We start from the raw sequence: 7,962 nt of genomic DNA on the forward strand, positions 1-7,962 counted from the left end.
CAGCCCAGACACGGTCAAGGGGCAAATCTGATTTCATTAAGATGTTGTTGTTGTTATGTGCCGTCGAGTCACCCGCGACTCATAGTGACCCTATGCACAACAGCCCTAAACTCCGCTCTGTCCTGTGCCAATCGCACTGCCTCTGACACACCCATCCCGATTACCCCAGTCACTGAGTCAATCCACCTCATAGAGGGTCTTCCCCTCCTGTGTCGTCCCTCCACCCTCCAAAGCATGATGTCCCTCTCCAAGGACCTCTCCCTCCTTACAACATGTCCAAAGTATGTCAGACGAAGCCCCAGAATCCTTGCCTCCAAGGAGCAGCCTGGTTTACTCCTTTCCAGGATGAATCTGTTTGTTTTCTTGGCAGTCCATGATATTCAATACTCATCTCCAGCACCACAGCTCAGAGGCATCAATTCTCCTTCTATCTTCCCTAGCCATTGTCCAATCCTCTGATGCATAACAAGTGATTGCAATGACCATAGCCTGTATCAGATGCACCTTAGTCTCCAGAGTAACACCATTGCTCTTCAGTACCCTGGAGAGGTCCCTAATGGCAGACTTTCCCATCGCAATATGTTAAGATATACTTAAAAAAAACCAACCAAACAAAACATCACACTTTTTTATTTAAATAAAATTTTTCTTTTGTACTGATTTACTTACAAAGTTCACATACATTGTTTTTCACACTGGATCTTTCCCATTTTCTTTCCCATCCCTCCCTCCACCCATGTGACCCTGTGATTAATCAGACCCCTTCCCTCCTAACCTCACCCTTCTGCTTCCACTCTACCCTTCTTGGATCCTCATGTTCGTTCTACAATAATGGTATTATACAGTATTTGCCCTTATGGGACTGAGTTAGTTCACTTAGCAAAATGCTTTCCAGTCCCTCCCAAGTTAGGTAGTGATTTACAAAATCATTGCTCCTGCGTACTGTGTAGTATTCCATAGTGTGAATGTACCTTAATTTCTCAATCCATTTCATTGTAGTTGGGCATTTGGGCTGTTGCCATATTCTTGCAATGGTGAATAATGTTGCTGTGAACATTGATGTGCCTCCAAAATGCCTCAGTTCTCATTTTCTTGAGATATATTCCTAAAATGCACTTTTGATGATTTATTCGGTGCTCAGAGCTCTTTTATGTCCATTTGAAGTGGTCTTGTGTCTACTGTTTGTCCAGTGTGCTCTTGTGTACAGTGATCTTCTGTGTACCTTCGAGCTCATTGGTGGGAAGTAGTTCTGAGATGTGGAGGCCATTGGATCCACTTTAGAAATGAAGAAGCTGAAGGTCTGAGAAGTGATGAACTGCTCGAGGCATGGTCAGCTACCAGTGAGAAACTGTTACAGGTCCGGTCTGTTGTGGAGAGTAGAGGAGTTCTGGCCAGTAATTTCCATTCCACTCCTACCCATTTGGACCTTTCATCTGGACATGATGAGTTCCAACTTCCAAATTCTTTAAGGTCTGCCAAGGACTGAACTGGGTTGGAGAACCCTGTAAATATGGCTAGGAAGCAAGTATTTATTTGAGGAAATAACAAAAGTGATTATGAAGAAGATGGTGACCTTGATGGTTGTGGTGGTGGCAGCAGTGATGTTAATGGAAATGGTAGTGGTGATACTTATGGAGATGGTGGTGGTGGTGGTGATGATGGTCATGGAGAGGGTAGTGATGGTGGTGATAGTAACAGAGATGGCAGTGGTGGAGATGATGATCATGGAGATGTGATGATGGTCATGGAGATGGCGGTGGTGGTGATGATGGTCATGGAGATGGTAGTGGTGGTGGTGGTGATAGTAACAGAGATGGCAGTGGTGGTGGTGATGATGTGGTAATGGTGGTGGTGGCAGTGATTTTTTCTTTTTTAAAAAATTATTTTTAAATAATTTTGAGATTACAAAATGTATTCCTTTCCCCCAGATTTCTCAATCGTTAAAATTTTACTAATTTGTTTCTTCATCCACATTCTCTTTGCATGTACTTTCCTCTCTCTCTCTCTCTCTCTCTCTCATATATATTTAAACCTTTAATTAATTATTTATTATCTTTTAAGTTAAGGTTTACACAGCAAATTGGGTTCTCATTTGTCACTTTTTACAAAGATCATTTCTTGACATTGGTTATCATTTTCATAATTTGTTAGCATTCTCTTTATTTCTGTTCTGTTTCCATTGATGTAGCCTCCTTGGCCCCCTTCCCTTCTCAATTTTGCTTTTGAGTAAGTTTTCACTACTTGGTTGGTGGCAATGATGTTAATGGAGATGATGGCGATGACAGTGATATCAATGAAAGTGGCAGTGATGGGGTGACGGTGACATTGACAGAGACGATGATGGTGGTGATAGTTATGATGATGATAGTAATGGAGGAGGTGGGTGGTGGTGGGGAGGACCGTGATGTTAATGAAGATGCTGGTGGCAATGACAGTGACATTAATAGAGACGATGGTGGTGGTGATGATGGTAATAGTAATGCAGGTGGTGGTTGTGGTGATGACAGTTAGACTAACGAAGATGCCAATGGCGGAGACACAATGATGTTAATGGAGATGATGGTGGCAATGACAGTGATGTTAATGGAAGTAGTGGTTGTGGGGTGACAGTGACAGTAGTGGAGATGGTGATGATGATGATGATGATGATGATGGGAAAATGGTTCCATTTACTGAGGCGTCTGCACAGTGCACAGAGATCTAAGTGACTACATTATTTCAGGTTTTTCCAGGGTGATATGCCCACTGTCGTGGATATGAAATACGTTCTGAGGGACTCAGGGATGAACATTTTTATTTCAATATTTAAATGCTTACTTTGATGCTCACTAATTTAATTTACTGGAAAATAGCTAACTGGCATATCACTCTCATAATTTCTGAGAGTGATAGAAAGCTTCATAGTTAGATTATCTATCTAAACAAGACTACTGAGTTAAAGAGAAATTATTTAGTTAATAAGTCATACAACTGATGAAGTGGTGTGTTAATGTGTTGGGTTGCAGCCAAAAGGTTGGTGGTTTGAATCCAACAAGCATTCTGAGGGAGAAGGATGAGGCGATCGCCACCTGTATAGATATAGTCTGGCTTTAGAAACACAACGGAAGGTCCCCGTGAGTCAGAATCCAGTGGCCCCAGTGGATCTGCTGCTTGGCTGGAGTAAACACCATGAAGGTAGAGCTAAAACACAGGCAGATCTCATTGTATTGCATTTGTTTTGTTACACTTCACAGATAAGACTTTTTAACAAATTGAAGGTTCATACAACTTACAGTAAATAAGCCTTTCGGTGCTGTTTGATTTTTTAATAATCTTTAATGCAACATATATAATTTTTACAGCATATTCTTTCCATTTATTTCCCCCTCATCAATGCTGTTTTCCAAAAGCCAGTAGGCTATCCCTTTTCATTGCTGTATAGTATTCCACCACATGTCTAATCCACTTCACATCTCCGTGCCACATTTTTGTAATTCCCACAGTATTTTGAACTTTTCCAAAATGCTATTGCACACTTGGGGAACTCTATTGGGGCCTAGTGGCAAGAAGCTGCACTGCAACCCCAAAGGCACAAAGTTTAAAGCCACCAGCCACTTCACAGTAGAAGGATGGGCAGTCTCCTCCCATGCAATTAACTGCCTCTGAAAACCCACTGAACAGTCAGCTATGGGTTGGTTCTGACCCTATGGTAAACAACAACAACGTTGCACACTTAACAGAATACAGTAGAGTGTATTCAAACATAACTTTGATACTCACCAGAGAACAAAAAAAAATGTATGTGTATTGAGATACACACAGATTATAGTCTGGAAGGAAGCCAGCAGTACCCCAAGGCATGCCTGCAGTTGACTTCAGGGTCTACCTGAGGCCAATTCCACTATTATCTCTACTTTACAGAGCCCAGAGTGAAGGTTCAGAGAGCAGACGTTTCCTGAGATTATATAATATAGAAATGAGAGAATAAGGCCTTGACCCAGTAGTATAATTGGAAATCAGCTTCCAATTACACACAGCATACACACAGAAAACTGCAGAGTGCAAATATATGGCTTTAAGGACATCATCAATGAACACACTCTTATAGTCAGCTTCACCCAGAAGCCACCCTTCCGTGAACTTCCTCTCAGCCATTCACCATCCCTCCTACCCTGCCACCCTGGAATCCACTGTCCTGACTTTCATCCTCAGAGGTTAGTTTTGCCTATTTTTGCACTTGTTCTAAATGATTTCACACAATATATACTATTTTGTGCCTATTTCTTCTTAACATTGTTGTTGTTAATGAGCCATCAAGTTGCCTGTGACTTGTGGAGACCCTATGCACAATAGCTCTGAACCCTGTCCTAGCCTGAGCCAATCTCACTATTTCTGACACACCTACAAATAGTCCCCCAGTCACCAAGTCAAGCCATCTCCTTCATTGTCCTTCTACCCTTCCAAGCACAATACCTTTCTCCAAGAACTTGTCACTCCTGGCAACATGTCCAAAGTATGTGAGACAAAGCTTAAAAATCCTTGCCTCCAGGGAATAAGTTGATCTCACCCTCTCCAGGACAGACCTTAGTTCTCTTGGTGGTCCATGGTATGTTCAATACTTTTCTCTAGCACCACAACTCAAAGGCATTGATTTTCCTTCTATATCTGTATTCATTGTCCACCTCTCTGATTCATAGCAAGTAATTGCAAAGACATGGTCTGGATCAAGCACACCTTAGTCTCCTTCCATATTAAGATACAGCGGGCAGCTTTCCTTTTCATTGCTGTATAGTATTCCACTACATATGTAATCCACAATTAACTTAGCTGCTCTACCACGAAGCATCGACACAGTGACTGCAACAATGGATTCAAGCCTAGCAATGACTGTAAGGAGGATGCAAACCAGACAGTGTTTCCTTCTATTGTCATTAAAGTTAAGAAGATTTGACGACATTTAACCACCACCACAGTGGGTTACTGGACTGTACAAAGTCTACCTTTTATAACTTGAAGCTCTGCTGCCACCCACAGATACTGCACATCACAAAGTGAGCAGGGCTTTCTGTCTAAGAGCTAGAGGCTAAGCAGGGGTGTGAAACACCCAAACCACCACTTATAGGAAGAGACGCTTATCTAATTGCAGAGGGATATGGAAGTGGCCAGAGTGGTGAGTGGTTTGAACAACCTCCTTTGAAAAAGAGCATATTTAACATTGTCACTATTGAATATATATGCAGCAGACCGGATACGAATTTGAGCTTCTGCATGACAGTTCAATGACATTGAACACAGTCTTGCCCCTGTAAACACATCTGCCCCTCAGGTTCCTAGCTTCCCGTTCTGACTTGCTCTTCTCAGTTTGTTCACATACAGACAGAACTTAACAAGAGCACAGTTGTTCAAGGCAGAACATTCTCCACCAGTTCAGCTAAACCATTGTTTAGTTTAAAAATAGACTTCAGGGGATATTTTTGGTTTCAGGTTTGAAGATGATCTCAGCGAGATAGTTTGGGTGGTTCATCCGGCTTCAGTGGCTCCAGGCTTAGACACATCTCAGTGCTTTCCTTGCACCATCGCTGTCTATGAAGTTCTGTTCCCAGAAGCCCCTTGTGCTGGGCAGCCTGCTCAGGTGGGTGGGGGACTTGCCCTGCGTGTATGAACCAGAAAGCAGGGGAAGTGACCTCACCCCTGGCTTTCTTGTGTTCGTGTAGCTTCTCTCAGGGTGAAAAAGGGAAGCAGAAACAGGCCTTGGACTTGGACGTCCTGATGCCAAGTCCTGCGCTGCCTGTCTCTTCTTCCCAGGTACCAGGAAGTCCGAAGGTGGTCTCTTCTGTCTCCTGTGAGGGGACTTGTCCTCTCGAAGCTTCCTTCCGAGAAAGAGCTAAAGCGAAAGCAAGTCCTTGGCTTATTGTAGCAAGAGGCTGCCTTCTCCGAGCCTCAGTTTACTCATTTGAACAACAGAAGGAAGCTGTGCACCCAGGCAGCAGCTGCACTCCCCATTATCAGGAATGACCCCATGCCCTGGCTGTGGCCCAGTCCTTACCCAGCGGGCTGTGCTTTCACATCCATCCTTGCAAACGATCATCGTCATGACAACCAGGGAGGAAGGCACTTAACCTTCCCCTTGCTTTCAGAGGGGTGATGTGGCCTGTCTGAGTAGTCAGTTAAGAAGAACCGACAGGGAGTCAGGATAATTGGCCTCCAGCCCAGGAGGACACCCAAGTGCTACTGGATGCTGTCTACTAGGGCAGGACTTGTGTTGTGACTGACCTCACTTTGAGGGCCAGAGACTAAGACGTGGGGACACGAAGGCTGAGGGATGTCTGGGAGCTCTTTTGTAGCAAAGCACCAGCAGCATCCTTCTGTTTCTGGGACAGGATGGTGGGGTGGCTGGGCCAAGCAAAGGCACCTGGGCAGACAGGGTCTGCGGGCAGCCTCTTTGTGGAGTATGGGTGTAAACAAGCTTCTCAAGCTCCTTTTTATTACCTGGAGGCACAGATACACCCAGCTCAGTAACCTGCCCTGTGAAATTGCTGGGCATTTTTTCTGAGGTACCTCTGGGCGAAATGAAACCTGCAGTCTCTTGACTGATAGCAAGTGCATTAACTCAGTGCCCCACCCAGGAACTCCTTAGTACCCCACCTGCCCCCTGAAGACACTGCCACAGAGGGTGGGCATGTGGACAGCACTGGGGTACAATTCACACTTACCCTCCCCTGAAAAGAAGCGCTTTCTAACTCTGAGAAACATGTCTCCACTCTCAGAAGCAAATGGACCCCAACTGTACTCTGTGACCACACAGCCAGTCCCTTATTTCGTGAGAAGGTTGCCCTGCCAGGGTCACTGGCCGAATGTGCCACCCTGCTTGTGAGCTTGCATATTGTGTGTGTGTGTGGGGGGGTGTTTTGCAGGGAAGCCCCTTGTGTCTGGGCTGTGTGTGTCTGTGCGGACCGAGGTCCTATCTGCAGGGGTCACTCTGACATCTGTCGTCTGTGTGTCCAGGGAGGCTGGTCTGGCCTATGAGACAGGCCCGGGTTGGGAGAGGGGTAGCTGGGCTGGTGTGAGATGCTGGGACAGAGGTCTGGGTGGCGCATAGTAGGGAGGTGGCAGGAGGAACATGGGGGGCGGAAGGAAGCTGGAGCTGGGCCTGCCTGCTCACCCTCAGCAACCCTGGCTGAGGCCTCCTCCCCCAGGAAGTCTTCTTTCTTGACTCCTGTGCTGATATGCAGCTGCCCCATCTCCCTCCCTCTGCTCTGTCCTTATGCCCATCACTTCCCTCCTCCCTGACAATGAGAATGGACAAAACAAAACAAAACAAAAAACAACAACAGCTAAGGGCCTAAAGGTATGCATTCCCGGGAGCTCATTCTCCTCAGGCCAGAAAATCAAAACCAAACCAAATTCATTGCCTTTGAGTCATTTCTGACCACTGATGACTGGGCCGTTCAGAATAGAACCTCCTTGCCTGCTGTCCCCGTCCCTGAGTCTATATGGGAGCCTCATCATTTCCCCCACGGAGTGGGAGCTGGTGAATTCAAACCGCCGACCTTTTGGTTAGCAGTTGAATTCAATGCTTTGACCACCACAGCACCAGGGCTCCCACAGAAAAGCTGAAAGTCTCAACTTTTGCGATGTGCAAGCTCATTCCTTTCCAGGCTCCACTAAAGAATTTGAGCGTGGACAGGGCTTGTACTGAGAAGCTTGGGTCAAACCCTGGTCATGGGATTTATGGCAGGAAAGGGTTTCAAATACCAGTGAGGGTTCATAGGGGGTGGCCGGGACTGGACTGGAAGTGTCTCATCTGAGGAGAGAGGCTGGATCTTGGGCTTAGAGGGCTGTGCTGGATGGAGTGGGGGGCTCCAAGGCAGAGAGGTTTCCTGTAGTGCCATTTAGCGCAAGGGATTACAGATGGCAGTTGCAGGGAATGCAGCCTCAGAGGCCCCGGGACAGGCAGCTGCCTTTCCTGTCACCACTGGGCCC

Source organism: Elephantulus edwardii, unplaced genomic scaffold (assembly GCF_000299155.1).
Source record: "Elephantulus edwardii isolate Elephantulus edwardi_28Jun2011 unplaced genomic scaffold, EleEdw1.0 scaffold00268, whole genome shotgun sequence".
Classification (NCBI taxonomy): domain Eukaryota; kingdom Metazoa; phylum Chordata; class Mammalia; order Macroscelidea; family Macroscelididae; genus Elephantulus; species Elephantulus edwardii.